Source organism: Convolutriloba macropyga, chromosome 14 (assembly GCF_964194025.1).
Source record: "Convolutriloba macropyga chromosome 14, txConMacr16.3, whole genome shotgun sequence".
NCBI lineage: Eukaryota > Metazoa > Xenacoelomorpha > Acoela > Convolutidae > Convolutriloba > Convolutriloba macropyga.
The window spans coordinates 30,024,012-30,040,711 of record NC_134481.1 but is presented as its reverse complement, the minus strand read 5'-3'; the positions used below and the strand labels follow the sequence as shown (position 1 = coordinate 30,040,711).

General features: G+C 38.0%; 1 protein-coding gene across 1 annotated transcript in view; it reads right to left on the bottom strand.

The window, feature by feature from the left end:
* LOC142352962 (uncharacterized) overlaps nt 1-16,146 on the bottom strand; it is a 22,923-nt gene extending 6,777 nt beyond the window's left edge. The window contains exon 1 of the mRNA XM_075405121.1: nt 15,846-16,146. The gene's annotated coding sequence lies outside the window, so the exon portion shown is untranslated. The remainder of the gene's footprint in view (nt 1-15,845) is intronic.
* Nucleotides 16,147-16,700: the final 554 nt, after the last annotated feature.

Here is a 16,700-nt window from a genome sequence, read left to right as displayed (position 1 = left end):
CTGGTTTTAACCCTTTTTTTAATTGACGAGTATCCTTTATTAAGAATCTTTCGAAGTTTAAACAAAAAAAACAATTACTTCTCTAGACAATGGTGACAAGATTGTGGATCAGCGACGGAGTCGGAATATCATTTGCCATCGCACATTATTGAGCCTTTTTGTCCCAGATAACGAATTATAGTCTGTGAAACATTTTTTTTAACAGTGATAACATAGGACATATCAGTGGAAGATTTAGATAATCTGGTTGTTTCTGAGGGTGGTGCTTAAAATGTAAAATACAGAAAATATGTCTTTACTATTTGTTCCGTTTTATAAGTGAATCATATGCAGACAAACACTGAACATAGTTAGATTGACTGAGAAAAATTTTTCCCGAACTCAATTTTTCTTCTTTAAAAGGTCGATTCAAACAATCAATTGTTTCTCTTCTGCAGTTAAAAAGACCGTGATCTTGAAAAACCAATGGGAGCGATGTACTACGAAACTGCAAACAAGTGACAAGTTAGACATTAAGTTAAAAAACGTTCTTTGACATCTTACAAGTTAGAAATCCCACTTTTCAGTTCTTAAATTTAGCCTTCAAACTGTAATTTCTTACATTAACATCGTAATTTGCATGATGCTGCTATAATCTTATAGAATAACTCTCACCGGCCTTTTTTACATAAAAGTCTGTTTGTCAAAAATTAACTGACTGGCGCCCTCAATTCATAAGCAAAAAATGTTTTTTAACAAAAAGAGGGAAATCTAATGTTTTAATTAAAAATTAGAGCGAGGGTTGAAAAATTTCTATAACTCTAATCTATTTGAACCAAATTTATTGTATGAGCCTGGTTTGACTGTTTAAGGTGCCCAGCTCTGTGAGGGTAAGTCATGCAACAATTAGTAGAAAATCTATTTGAAAATTCTTTAATGAGAAAATTACGTTTTAGTATTGGTTTCAGTACTGAGTAAACGCTTCCGGGCATCGCCTAGTCAGAGATAAAAAAATTAGGGTTTTCTTTCAAAAAGATAGCAAAGCATTCCCGGGTTGACTTCCTAATTGAAAAAGAGTTGTAAAATCACAACTTCCTATTATGTCGTCTATGAAAAGTTGTAATCCTAGAAATTTCAATAATGAAAGTTATAAATGAACAAATTTTAACAGAAATCATGATTACGGCTAACACAAAGCACAAACAAGGTGTTTCAAAAATTAGTAAGATAAAATGGAAAAGGGAACTTTTCATTTATACCGTATTTACGGAAAAATTTTTTTTGCAACCTAAGATTTAGAGATCACAATTGCCAGATGTTTCAAAAACTTGTTTTTCTACACTAAATTGAAATCTTCGCCTCAGGTGACCTTTTTTGCATTATTCCATGGAAAAATTCTAGTCATAAAAATTCATAAAGCAAAAACAAATTTAAGTGCTTGTTGACAGCCAAAATTAATGTAATACATAACTTGTTAACGTTTTTTTCGGTGCCGACTAAACTAACCACTTGTAATGTATGCAATATACAATAAAAAAACGTTTGTTTTGTATTTTTCTGAAAATCAGTGTTTGAAAACTGTTATCACAGATAAAGTAAGTATGAAACTTACTATTTAGGACCGAGAAAAAAAATTTTGTGGCAAAAAATTTGGACCATAATATCTGAAATTAAGCTGTGTGATGGACTCAGTAGATCTGTCTTTCTTAAATAGAACGCATCTTAAAAGAAATGAACATTTAATAAAATTGGCTATTTACGAATTTTGCCAAGTACACATTTAATCAACAAAAAACGTTCTTTTATCCTTACTTAAAACAAAATATCAACATTTCTGTCTCCCTTTGGTGTATGGTCCAGCTGAACTTACTACTTTTGATTAGTGTCTATGATATTTGAACCTTTTTTATTATTCACTGCAACTGGAGTCAATGAAAAGATTATTTTTGGAGAGAAAAATCGTATAAAACATTATAAACACCTGTGAAGTCTCTGTGAGTGAAATGTTCTCAAAAACCAATTGATAACCAAACTTTTTCGTAGAAAAGCTATTCCAACAAATCTGTGTTCACTTCCATTACATATTCAAATAAATATAACAAGTTTTGTTTCCTTTGAATAACTCCTCGGTCCGATTGAAAATTTTTATTTTAAAAAATGACAATAGCGAAATTGTTTTAAAAACCAAATGACCTTCTACATACAACCTATCTTATGCCCTTACTTTCATGTGCTATGTTTACCATATATATAATTACTGCTATTTGTTTGCTGTTTTTATTAGTGGTTCTGGCATATCTGGGGCCTTTTTGAAGACTAGCTATCCTATTCTATAACTTTCCATTTTATGAAAAAGTTGTAGTCATAGAACTTGTTATTCATAGAGGATGACCAACTCAACCGGTTCGAAAATCCTCCCTTTTGATTGTAGGAGTGGGGGTAATTTGTCTGTAGGGGGGGGGGGTAAATTGAAGAAAGATTGAGGCCGTAATCTGGTCGCGGGGTTGCAAAATAATGTTAGAGTGGAGCTGCAATGGCAGCACTTTTGAAGAAATAAACCCCTGCCAAGATTGCGTTGTAAAAGTGGGCTGCAATAGGCTGGAATTGGAGAAATTTTGAGGAATTACCGCGTGGCCAAAATTGCGATATAAGAGTGGGCTGCAATGGATTGTCAGGGGAGTATTTTTAAGGAAATATACCCTGGCAATAAATGCGAATTGGAAAGGGCTGCAATGGACGGAATTTGATGAATTACCCCATTCTCCCCGCCAAAATATCAAGGTAAGAGTTGGGGAAATGGGACACCAAAATTTCCACCTAGGAGTAGGCTGCAATTGGAGACGTTTTAAGGAGTTACACCCCGGCAAATTTTGGATGTAAGAGTGGGCTGCAATGGTATGAAATGATAGGACTTTTGTGGAAATACCCCCACCCCCATGCAATAAAAGTGCTTCCATGGGGGTTAAAATCGTGAGAGTCGGTAAAATGGTGTAAAAGAGGGGCTGCGAAGTGGCGTAACAGGTAGAACGAATGGGGCTGCCTAGGCGAGAAATGGGAGAATGGCGCTGAAATGGGAGACATTTTTAGGAAAACGCAGCTCATAACTTTTACATATTTTTGGGCTGTCAATGGGAGGTGGCGGCAAAATGATGTAAAAGTAAGGGGGTAATGGATAAAATACACGCTAACTTTTGTATCATTTCACAACCCGCCTCCCCTGACAGACCCAAAAATTGAAATGGTGGGGGGTTGTTTCACCCACTCACTCTTACATCATCTTAACCCATTGTAAGAGTTTTGAGCTGCTTTTTACTAAAAATTCTGCCCATTGCAGCCCAATTATTACATTTTATCGGGCGGAAAACTACGACTTTGGAACTTCTCCAAAAATCTGTGTTTCTTCTTCATTGTTTTTGGTGCTCAGATAAACGTACAAACGAACACATATCAAGTCGGAAATAATATTAATCGTCCAGTGTCTTGCATCTTCTATCAAAATATTGCATCAATCCCGCAAGTCTAAACATTTCTTGCAAAGATTGTGCAAAATTTTGCAAGATTAGCCTTTGTTCTCAATTAGAGCAATAGACATTTGTTACATCTCGCAAAATTTGGTGGAGCTAGAAAAACGATCTGTAACACAAAAGGTTCTCTTTTTGTCCTATGGTACTAAGATGGCCGATGGGCTCTAGCCTGTTTCATTTTCCCGGGTTGAAGTTTTTGGGTAATTTTTTGTTAGCAATGCGGTGAATGCGATGAGTTTTTGTAAGAAATGCGGTGATTGCGGTGAATGCGGTGAAAATAAATATTTCGACGAATTTCACCGCATTTCTTACAAAAGTTCACCGCATCGACTTCTGCGGCAATATAATTTAAGAAATGCGGTCAAAAAGGTGATTGAGGTGAAAAACAATTTCTCCGCATTTCACTGCATTTCTTACAAAAATTCGCCGCGAAATTCACCGCATTTCTTACATAAATCACCGCATTTGCTTTCAAACGCTTAATCAATCATACTTAAGGTCACAAGAAATATCAACGATGTTGGCGCCACTTCAAATCAGCTACAAAAGCCATTAGACAGCAAGAAATAACGTTTGGAACTGAAAAAAACTCGAAATTTGTCAAATATCAAAAATGGTCAAAACTGAAAATTTTTACAAGTTGGGACCGAAAATCTGTACCCCCCCCCCCCGATTTTTAGAAGGCAAAACCCGAGGAACCCAAGGTTATGGCACACGGTTAGGGTTACCTCTAAGCTACTCATGGACCAAATGAACGTTATTGCATCAGACCCCCAAGTGTGGCTATTAGCACTTTTATGGTGCAAAATTGGCATTTTTCGATATTTTGTTATTTTTTGTTAAATTGCATATGTTGTTTATTCTATGATACTTTGGGTGATCATTGAAGGTCAAATATTGTACATTTGAGGCATTTAGAGACACGTAATAATCGTCCGTGCTTATGTCAACAAAAGTAAATGTTGCAGTAACTTGACATTTATTATGTAAACAATGACCTAAATCATTTTCTTGATTAACCAATCAGAAACAAGTAGAAATGATGTTATAAATGGTGAATATTTGATTATTTACTTTTACCCAATTGTGTGAATTGTGAAACCGAAATTGTTTAGAACCATTAGAAACTGTTATACAGAGCAGTTGGCTCTCAGATTGACTAAAATTTGATTCTTTAACAACTTTTGTCTATTTGCTAAGTTTTGCTAGATCTTAAGATCTTGCGAGTTCTAAGTTAGTTGAGCTTACTTGACGATAAGTTAGCAACAATACGAACACTGACTGAAGCCTTTCAAATTTCAGCAAGAGATTGAACGTAGAACATCACTAAGGATTATCTTAACTTCAATCAACAAAATGAAAGTTACAGTCCTTTAATACGTCCGAGCGACTAATCATTCCTGCGAGATCGCTAGTCAATTGAACCCAGTGGGGAATCAGGCCGGCGTAAAACTCGAGAACCAAGCTGTGGTATATCAGTTCCGCTGAGATTCTTGAGCAGCCGCAACATTTGGTCCGCCGACCCGGACATCAACTACAACAAGAACAACGACGATTCAATTTGGTGAACCAGAACGAAATCTTTACGATGCCTGGAAGGTGCTCCGATAGACATTGGAAAACGACTGACTACAAGATGTCTGGTCAACTCAAGACGCTAGAAAGTGAGTGAGCTGAATTGCTCAAAACATTTGACGGACACATTGCTGATGTGAAAGGTCAATTGGCTCGGAAGAAAACAATATCAGCAGAAAGAGCAAATCAAAACTTCTTCAAAACTTACGAAGAACTCGAGGAAAGCAGCAGAGGCAACTCCTGAAGCCAAAGTACTGGGAAAGTTTTGATGGTGAAACCGAACGAAAATTGTGCAAAAAGAAGCAGACACTCAAATGGTTGGTTGAACAAATACCAAAACTTAGAAGAACAGAGTTTCGCAACTGCGTTTTCAACCCACGAAAGACACCCTGCGGCTCAACACAATGTGCGGAGAAATGTGAATCGTTTTATAGAGAAAAAGAGAAAATGGAAGAGGAGTTAGGATCAGAAAATTTAGACGACTCCCGCAAGCAAGCTTTGTGCAGTAAACTGGAACAGCTACTAACGAAGTTAGACTCAATTCACGCAGCAATTATACAAATTGTGAAGTCAGAATTTGCCACGGTTTATTTGACAAAGTTAAGCAAGCATAAAAAATATTTTCGAAAAATACTCAAGCAATATCAGCAAACCGCAGTGAGTGGAAATCAAACATCGTAAGTTTCATCCACATCGGTTGCTGATAAACACCCAGCCAATACTGTAATTGATACAAGAAATGGAGCAATAGAAAAAGCTGAGGAGAATGTCGAGGTCTCTTCCAAGCATTCTGCTACACAAGGAAGCAGAAAACAACCAAGTATCGCTAATTCGCGATCATCGAGAAGGCGACAGATCGAAGAAATGGATCTCGAAAACCTGAGAGCTAATAGAGAAACAGAGCAACGAATGCGAGAGGGGCAGTTGGAGTCGGAGCAGGACCGTGAAGAATTAGAACTTCGTCGTCAACAAGGAGAATTGCGTTTTCAGCGACTACAGCAGCAGCGAGAACAAGAGTTACAAAAACAACAACAAGAACAAGAGTTACGTCTTAAAAAACAATCAATAAGAAGACAAACTGCTTCTTCAACGGCATGAGCGAGTTCTTGAGAACGAACGATAGAAAGCAGAGGAAGACGAGGAACAAAGACGTCTGAAACTTGAGTTGAACAAAGGAAGCTCAAGGGGGCATCAGGTTCAGTGGCAGATGAGATAGAAAGTGTTGGATCAAGACGAAATCAAAAAAAAACAGCAAGGTGGGCAGAATCAGTGGCTCAACAGTGTTTCCTAGACGGCCACTATCTCAAAACGTTGTTATCAACTCTCCAACGAATGTCACACAAAACAGAGTTGATAAACGTTCCAGCACCTACCCGAAAACTAACCCGCTATTGCTAACGGGTGAAGGTTTTTTTTCAACGCAACTGACATAACCAAGCTTTCTCAGCAAAACAGAAATCCGTAAACCAATTAGAGTAACGGACCCGCTAGCGCCGTTGACAAGGACGACGTTTCAGCAGCAGGGAACGTCAGCAGTTCAACCCAGAAACACGAGTCAGAGTCCCATTAACAACTCTCGAAACAGGTCTGCCGAGAGCAAAAACAGGAGCACAGTGAATCAAACCACCCCAAGTCATTTACCAACCAGTATCAAGCAGTGGTGCCAGTGGCTTGCCAAAACTAAAACTGACTGAGTTTTCAGGAGATCCTCTTTAGCGGCCAGAGTGGTTAGGTCTCTTTGATGTTGTTGTTCATCAAAAGCCAATCAGCGATACGGAAAGATGCAATACCTATAAACAAATCTCACGGGTCAAGCAAAAGCAGCAACATCGGGAACGGACTCAGCTCACAATCATACTATCATGCTTGGGATATATTCTGTGAGAAGTATGGCAGATCCAATGTCATAGTCAACCCGAAATTCAAGAAAATGCATATTCATCCTCCAATTCGGCACGACAATTCTACGAGCCTTGTCAAGTTTGCAATTGTGTTTACAAATGTGCTGAACACCTTGACTCAACTTGTAATTGGATTCACATCAGACCTAGAAGCTGAATCAGGGCTAAGTTCAACAACTAGAAAACTTTCCCCGCAACTGAGAGAACAGTGGATGCAGTATATGCAAGATCGTCGATTACTGAGAGGCAGCCTGGTTGTTTTCAAAGAATGGCTTGCCTCCAAGGTGGTAATTCATGAGAACTTGTTAGCACAGACAAACTGATCGTTTGACAGAAATAACTTTTAAAGCCGTGATAAACCGAAGACGAGTACCTTTGCTTCAAACTCTGAAGAGTCAAGCAAACCCAAGAATTTTGAATGTCCCTTCAAGACGGACAACAACCTGTTTGGCTTGTGAAAAGTTCAAATCAATGAATGTTAATGAACGACGCGAGCAATTCCTGAATTTCCGACTGTGTTTCAACTGTTTGAGACCAGGTCACATGTCGAAGGACTGCAAAAGCAGGACTTGTAGTGCACCCAGCTGTGGAAGGCGACACAACAGGCTTTTGCACAGCGACCTACCGAAGAATGAAACTACAAAGAAAATCTTAGATGCTACAACGGTAGTAGCAACAAACATCACCAAAGCAGGACTCCCAGTGGTGCAAATCAAGCTGACAAACAGGGACTTAAGCCTAAATGTACTAGCAATGTGTAATTCAGGATCTTTGATGTCATTTGTGATTTTATCCCCTTTGAGACCTCTTACACCAAAAAACTCTTGCACCATTTTATCCCCTTTGGAAGCTCTTACACCAAAAAACTCCTACACCATTTTCTCCCCTTTGGCAGCTCTACTCTTACATCTTTTTACCCCTCTGAACAAGTTACCCCCTCACTCATACACCATTTTAACCCCACTCCCCGGCAGCTCAGCTCTTACCTCAATTTACCCCCTCTAACAAACTATCCCCTCACTCTTACACCTTTTTACCCCCTTGGCAGACAACTCTTACATCATTTTACCCCTCTGAACAAATTACCCCCAATCTTTCACCACTTTATCGCCCTTGGCAGCTGAACTCTTACCTCATTTTACCCCCTCTGAACAAATTAACCCCTACTCTTACATCATTTTACCCCCTCTGAACAAACTTTACACCACTTTACCCCTTTAGCAGCTCATTTTACCACCTTTGACCAAAAAACCCTCGCTCGTACATCATTGTAAGCCCCTTGGCAGCTCAGCTCTTACATCATTTTACCCCCTCTGAACAAATTACATCCTCACTCATACAACATTTACCCTCTTGACAGCCCAACTCTCACTTCATTTTACCCCCTCTGATTAATTTAAACTCTCACTTTTACACCATTTTATCCCCTTTGGCAGCTCAACTCTTACATCTTTTTACGCCTTTGAACAAATTACCCCCCATTCTTACACCTCTTTATCCTCTTTGGCAGCTCAACTCTTACCTCATTTTACCCCCTCTGAAAAAATAACCCCCTGCCCTTACATCATTTTACCCCACTTAGAAGCTCAGCTCTTACATCATTTTAACCCCTCTGAACAAATAACCCCCTCACTCATACACCATTTCATCCCCTTCGCAGCCCAACTCTTACTTCACTTTAACCCCTCTGAGCAAACTACTCCTCACTCTTCAACCAATTTATCCCCCTTTGACATCTCAACTCTTACCTCATTTTACCCCCTCTGAACAAATACCCCTCATTCTTACACCTTTTTACTCCCCTTGGCAGTCCAACTCTTACATCGTTTTACCCCCTCTGAACAAATAACCGCCTCTTTCTTACACCATTTTACCCCTTCTGAACAAAATACCCCCACGCTCTTACATCAATTTACCCCCCATAGACAGATTACCCCCCCCCCCCCCACACACACACACACACATACTTTTACAACAAAATCGCAGGATTTTATGGAGGATATACCCGGGATGTATTGAGATACTGACAAAAATCAAACGACCTGAGAATTCTTACCTGCGCGGTTTTCTGGACTAGGCAATAGTTGTCGTCTCCAAAAAATTATTGAAAAGATAAATGCAATGTAAAGACTTGTTTATAAACGAAAATAAATTTTAAAAACGAAAATAAGAGACCACGCAAAAAAAAGTAAAATTAACTGCACCAAAAACGTATCAGAAGCACGGAACAATAAATCTCTGCAAACATCGGCTCAAGTACTTGAAAATGTTAAAAAGTCCTAAATTTTGGGGAAAGTCAGATATAACTTGTTTTTAATGAGACTAAGTTGAAAGTTAACTATGAAAACGATGATTACTAAAGAAGGTAACTATGAAAATTTGAAAATTAATAACTTCCGGGAGCAAACAATTAGGATTAACTTAAATTAGAAAATCTTGGTTAATAAACGATCAATGATCATAGTTAGCAGTTCAACCCATGCAATCAACCATGCAATCAAAATAGTTTCTTTTTTGGAAAAATTGTTTGAGGTAAAACTTCCTGATCTGGGCAATCACATTTCACCCGCCCCTGAGGTACAACTAGTATGATAATTCATTAAATTTGGGCTCCCCGCTCAATGGGTGGGTCAAAAACTTATCACTAAAGATTGTCCCCGCTCATGGATGACAAACTATTCAAGGCCTATTCGCCTCATAACTTCTGCAACAAGGATTCAAAGATCTGCCCATGTTTCTTATGTGTCTATAATCTGGCGTCCCTTGTAAGGAGCATGATTGCAGACCCCCGAATTGCTGTCACAGAGACTGATTGAGATAACCTTCTGAAGGCTACCGACAACCCCGCCGGCTGCAAATTTCTGTTATCAGCCAGAGTCGCGATTCGTTTGAGGGTCTTTCGAGCTGTCTCTGAAAATCCTCCAAACGTTTCGAAAGCCAGAGGAATGATTTGATTTGCGACTTCACTTCAATTTTGCGCGTTCTGTTCGTACCTCCTGTCTTCAGCAGCTGACAGAGCGAAACCACTCTTCTCCGACGCATTTATAATAAGGCTTGACTGCAAGGGAGAAGTGACGTTAACGTCTAAAGCTGCTGGTTGACCGGCATTCCATACAGGTAAGAAGATATTGCCCGGTCTGGAGTTATTGTCGGGTAGTAAACTTTTCTGTTCAGAGATGGGTGACAAAAGAGCTCCAGAGCAAGCTGATATAATTTTGTCTCGTATACGATCATGACGAGAGATCATATCACCGCGACCATGGCATGACACCGCATGGTTGCCCATTACATCTAGAGTCCCAGATTTACAAAAAGGACATTTTCTCTCGTTCTCGTACATTTTTACACCCAGTCGATACTTGAGAGCAACACGGAACTCATTGGAAGAAAGGTGTAGTCCCAGAGCTGGAATTGGGGCTGCGGATAACCAGGCACCAGACTGCGGTAGAGAAAGAGATTGTAAGCGAGCTTTTTCTCTTATGGAACTTTGTTTTCCTAACAAGTTGTCAAAGGCTGAGTTATCAAGTTCCTCGTGAATTTTTCTTTGAGAGGGATATGTCGTCGCAATTTCGCTCATTTCTTCAACTGCTTTAACAAATGAGATGTCTTCAGTTGGATTTTGGCCTGTTAATTTTTCTACAAGAACAGAGGATTGAAAAACAGATCCAACGTATGCAGCCTGAACTTGATCTGCTGATCGTTTTATTCCTACAACGGTTTTATTGACTGGAAGGCATGCTTGGTCCCAAGAGGTGTCTGACAACAAAACTCCAAGAATACCTTCAAAGGTTGCACGCTGAATCGAGTCAAATTTTCGAAGGATTTTATTTGATTCGTCCGAAGAAGAATTGCATCGCAAAGAGTAGACCATTTTGGGAGCACCAAGGCAAAAACGCAAAATACCTCGAGCACATTGAGGATCGTCTACATATGCTAATATATCTAGAAGTTCCTCCAATTTTTTAACGCGTTTGAGTAAACAAGAGGAAACAAAAGCATCGGATCTTATAGCAGCTCCCAAAATATCAATTCCATCTACACAGTTCCTCTTGATCAAACTGTCAATTTTTGTCTTGCTTTCGATTGACCATAGCTCGCACTTATCCTTCCTGAGTTCCAAACCAAATTTTTCTCCGGATTCTGAGAGAATTTCTAACGCTTTACAAAGTTCGATATCGTTTCCTGCAATAATTCCGTCATCGAGATACCAGCAATGTTCCAAGAGATTCGGTATTTTGCTTTCGATTTCGTCAATAAGAGGCCAGATGGCCAATGAAAACAGAAGTGGACCTAGTGGATAACCTTGTTGCAATCCTGTCCGACTGTCAACAGTTGAGCTATTGAAGAACAAATCACTATGTTTCGAGTAACAAAAGGATGCAAATGAAATTATACTAGGCATCAAAACTTTTGTTGAGCCGAGGAGATGACTGCGCTTCACTGAATTAAATGCGTTTCTGAAATCAATTTGAACTATGCCCCCACTTTTTACTCTCTTCATTCTTTCGAAGGTTATTTTTGTGGCATGCACTATGCTCTCGGCACCTCCCTTGGCAGCAACTCCCAACTGCTTTGTACCAAACAACTCAACCGCCTCAATGGCTGCTTCTTTTGCAATGCACTTGGCAACAAGGCACCGAATAACTTCCCCCACAGCAATAGGACTAATGCCGGTTTTCTTTTTATTCAATGCTGTTAATGTAGCACTACAAAAAGCTGGAGCCACAAAACTTGGGAGCTGGCCACTGCTGGCCGAGTTCACTGATTTGGTTCGGGAATTCATTGCCCGCTCGGATTGATCAGAAATTGAACAATTGTCTGCGTGAAGAAGATGCTCTGGGTACATTTTGGACGGCCCAGCTGCTGTGAATTTCGAAAAAGACTGGAGCTGCAAAAGGACCTTTCCCTCATCGAATTGATAAGCTTCGCAACTATAGTCTTCCAACGGCTCAAGAATTTCGTTTTCCTCTGGATGCATTTTTTTGAGTTCAATGAGTGTTTTTCTGTTGTCGGGTGCTAATCCCTCCGAGGATAAAATCTTCCTTGAAGACAAATTGTTTTCGCTCGGGAGGCAAGCGCTTCCATTGTGCTGTTACTTTTATTTTTTGCCTGCTTCATTGAAGCCCCTTCGTACCAAAGGGCAGCATACTCACCCGATCTTCATCGCTCAAATCTACTCATAATGGAGTTTTCCTGCTACTGCTTATGTTTTTTACCCCCTCTGTTGTAAGCACGCCACGCAAAACACATTTGCTAACAGCGAAAATCTTCTTCCAGTTATCAACACAGTCAGGATTTGAGATGCGTTCCTCTATGATTGACGTAATAATCCCGGACCATGGCATTCGAAACTTCACGGGGATATAGCGGATCGTTGGAATATTTTTACTGCAAAAAGTTTTCAAATCTGGAAATTGGCTTGGATTGTCACTGGGGCCTGATGGGCCACTGCCCAGTGTTGCAGATTGAACCAACTCGTCTATGCGGGCAGAGAGCTTTTTTGGTATCTTTTTTTCACTGTTAAAAAAAAAGTTGAGTGAATTGTGAATACGCCCAAATTGAATTCGAGTACACCCATTCATCGTAGTTTGGACCCCAACGCAAGTACCTCACCTTGGACTTGACCAAGTCGTGCTCCAAGATGGAGACTTCATATAGGTTATCTTTTCTGTCGGGATAACGAGATATGTCATCGTTTATTGTCAATTCAATTATCTGCTGTGTTAAACCAGTTGAGGTGTCTGACATAACGTTTTCTACTAAACTGCTAATGGTTTGTTCCTGTGAGTAACTTTTGGCGGGAGACAAAGAAACTGGCACTTTTTCATTGATATTCAAAGAACATTGAGTAGGGGGGCATGAATTGTTATCGTGGTTTGCTTCAGACTGGACCAGATCTTTAGCTCTTAGGTTGTATTTCATGGTCTAAACGCAATTACGATTCAACAAGCAAACCGCTCCAAGAATCGTATGTTTCGATGACCTGAAAGGTGACAGGGAGGAGGAGGGGGGCTGAGTTTGGGCTGTAAAGTTTGGATCCAACCGGTTTTGACGACCTTCCTCGGCCTCAACTCGATAGTCTGGATAATCTCCCTTCACAAATCCACCCCACAATGTAATTTTGAAGACAAAAAAGGAAGGGGTTTTAAGATGGGTCCTAGAGTTGCAGAATGTTGTTTACAAAATTTGTTTTTAAAGATGGTCAAAGAAATTCCTACTGCAGAAATTGATTGAGAAATTTAATCAGCTAAAAAAGGAATCTTTACACAACATTTTTAATATACGCAATACAGAAACTGATCATACTTGTCATCAAATCGGCGACCGAATGAAAGTTGAACAAATAACCAGACATTTATCTGCATTAGATTATAAAGTGCCCAACTACACTAAGTTGTTAAACCGTTAGATATCGGTCAAAACTATTATTAACTAACTCCAATTTTGCCTCGTTAGAGAGACCCGAACAACACATTAAAAAAACTAAGTGACAAGAAAAATGGCAAACGAAGAAGCTACAAGCGATCAAATCTAAATTTTTCGTTTCATTTCAATTAAAACACATAGCTTTTTAAAAAATCGATGTGATAGACAATAAAAAATCGCAACATGGTGCAGCTCCAAAATAAAGTTATCAATTTTGATAGAGAACAAACGATTTATATAACATTAAAACAGTTAGAACATAATGAAATCATTAAGCAATTACAATTACAATTATTCTTCTTACGAAAGCCAATGCGTTCAAAAAATAATGAAATTTTCAGATGGGGCAGAAAAAGACAACCAAGGAAGAGCTCGATTTCGAAAAAAAAATCACAAATGCAACCACTAAATAGTATGCGAGCGGAAAAACCAGAAAGGGCATATATAGCTTGACATAGCTTCGAAAATCCGACATTAGCAAATGTTTATTTTTAATGGCATTCCTAGACATTATTTGAAAACAGAATGAGTTGTTATGCGGGAAAAATTTTTCTTTCATACGCCGAAAAATTGAACAACCTAGTTCTTCTCACTGCACTTGTTCCATTGTTTTGTAGACTTTCTTTATGGTACCCTCTTTATGGTATTCTAAAAAACACGTCGTACACTTTCACGGATTCGTAATCGTCGGTAAACCGCTGCTTCAAGCGATATAGAATGTTGACAAATCAATTTGTTCCGTAGTTTTTCACTTCGCCCTCTCGGAGATTAATTTTTCCAGAATCATGAAAATGAAGAGGGGTCTGCTTTTTCTCATTTTTTCTTTTAAGTTTGCAGTTTTTAGCTCTGAACTTTATTAAAAGAATAAAAAGTCATCTAAAAAATAAGTAGGACTTATTTTTAAAAAATGGTATAGAAAATTAGATGTTTGCTGAAAGTTGCATTCAATGACAACTTATATAAAAATTGACTCAATTATCAAAAATTTAGATCCATGTACAACAAAATGCATCAAATTTTTTGGAGAGCATAACGAAAATGGTATACAAAACTAGAAAATGTTTGCTGAAAGTTGCATTCAATGTCAACTTATTTAAAAATTGACTCAATTATCAAAAAATTTAGATCCATGTAAAACAAAAAGCATCAAATAATTCGGAGAGCTTTGAGAAAAATAGGAGGGCTTTCCTTTATTAAATCGAATGTCCTCCACAATTTGGTAAATAGCGGAAACCATCAGTAACGTCAACAAAAATAGAGCAAAAGTTTTCAATGACCACAAAATTTCTTACATCAATAATGATTGAAATCGTTCAAGCGGAGAAACCCTTTTATTGCGGAATTAGACGGTCAGAGGTGGATAGTTTTTCACTGATACCAATCACAACTCTTCGATAAATATACTCGTTGACCAAAAGTGACTAAAAACACCAGTTGAGTAATTAGTTCCTCCAGAATTTTATGATTTCGAACATAAAATAGTGGTTGATCATTGAGGTACCTCCGACTGTGATATATAGTAAACTGTTCCAAAATTTGGCCTCCACTGTAAAATCCAAAGTAACTTCAGGAAACACCGATTTTTGTTGAAAAACTAAACATTTTTTTGAACCTTACGATGAATAAAAGTAATGTTAAAGACTCGTCAGGCTGAGTTTGAAAATTGAAAATTGAAAATTGGAAAATTGGCCATTTCCGAAAACAAACATTTTCCAAGACATTGAGACTTTGCTTTAGCTAAAAATTGGAATTTTTACTCATTTTCTTAAGCATCATACAGAAACCGATTATTCTAGTCAGTAATGAGATTAGGCAAACAGGCTAAAGTAAAAAAAAATAGCCACTGATAATTATAGATTTGGTTGCAAATTGCCCAAGTAGTTTATGTTGATAAAACAGTTAGGCAACAGTCGAAATTAATTAGTTTAAACAATTCTGCCTCATTAGTGACGCCAGAGAACCATATATTTAAGAAAAAAGTCACAAAATTTGAGAATCACTTCAAGTGGTCAAAACTAAAAGCTTTAACATTTCAATTTAAACATATATTTTGAAAAGTTTTTTCAAAGTTGTAGATATAAGTTGAATTCCTTCAAACGATTCAAGTATTTCGCGTTAGAGGGCCAAAAATCTTTTAAAGATTAGTTTATTTCATATGATAAGAAAATTGGCAGCACCTTCGAGTTCAAAATTTACGGAAACAAATTATGTAAATGTTTTAAATTTGTTAGAGTCAAAATGAAATCAATTAACAGATTAATTTAAACTCTTGAGAGCCAGTGCTTTCAATCATTAATGAAACTAATATATTGGGCAGAGACAGTCAAACAAGGGATAGCTAAATTTGAAAAAAAATCACCAAAAAATTCCAATTGAGCAAATATTTCCTCCCCAACTTTGAGGTTCTGAACATTACACCGTAGTATATGATTAATTTTACCTCTGAGTGTGATTTTGTAAACTGCTGCAAATTTTGACCTCAAGATCCGAAGTATGAAAGTCCACAGTAAAGATTCAGAAAGCTCATCCAAACACGAAAACTTCTCAAGATCTAGGCAGCTTTACTGAACCTTGACAAACGAAAGTAATGTTACAGACTTGTCAGACTGTTTGAATATTTTTTCAAAGCTCAAGCTTAGTAGTTGTGATGCTTTCTTTGCTTACTTATCGTTACTTATGCACAAAACAAAATAAACTATTCAGAACAACCATTCTCACTATTTTATTTCAAACGAACGTGCATAAAGTAAACCAAAATTGAAGAAGCAAACAAAGTATAGTATTGATTGGCAAGTAGCATTCAGGCTTGAAAACAATTTTTTATTCGTAAAAATAGCCGTCTAAAAACAGAATGTCGTCATTAGAGTCGCAAACGATTTCCAATCAGTTTTAAAAAGTCTCAAAGTTTTTTCAATGTTCTTTTTTTCATGCCAAACTGGCGTCCTTTCTATTTGACACAACAAAACAGCAAAACTGCTGTTCATTTTCTTGGCTTCAAACAAAACAATTCTGCTGTCAAATATTCACATAGGGTGTGGTGTGATTTATATCCAGTATAAATATAAAAAGACCCTACTTCTTTATTCAGAAAAAATTTAAGGTTTCAAAGGGGCATGTTACATCAATGTGTGCATTCAATTTAGAGCTCTCCGATGCAGAAATCAACTACAAAAGTAAATCCAGTTGCGGAAGATGAAATATTTTCCATCGATTTGTCACTATTTTTCCTTATTGATTTCGTCCACTTCAAATCGATTTTGAAGTTTTTTTCTGAACTGAACATATGCTTAATGTT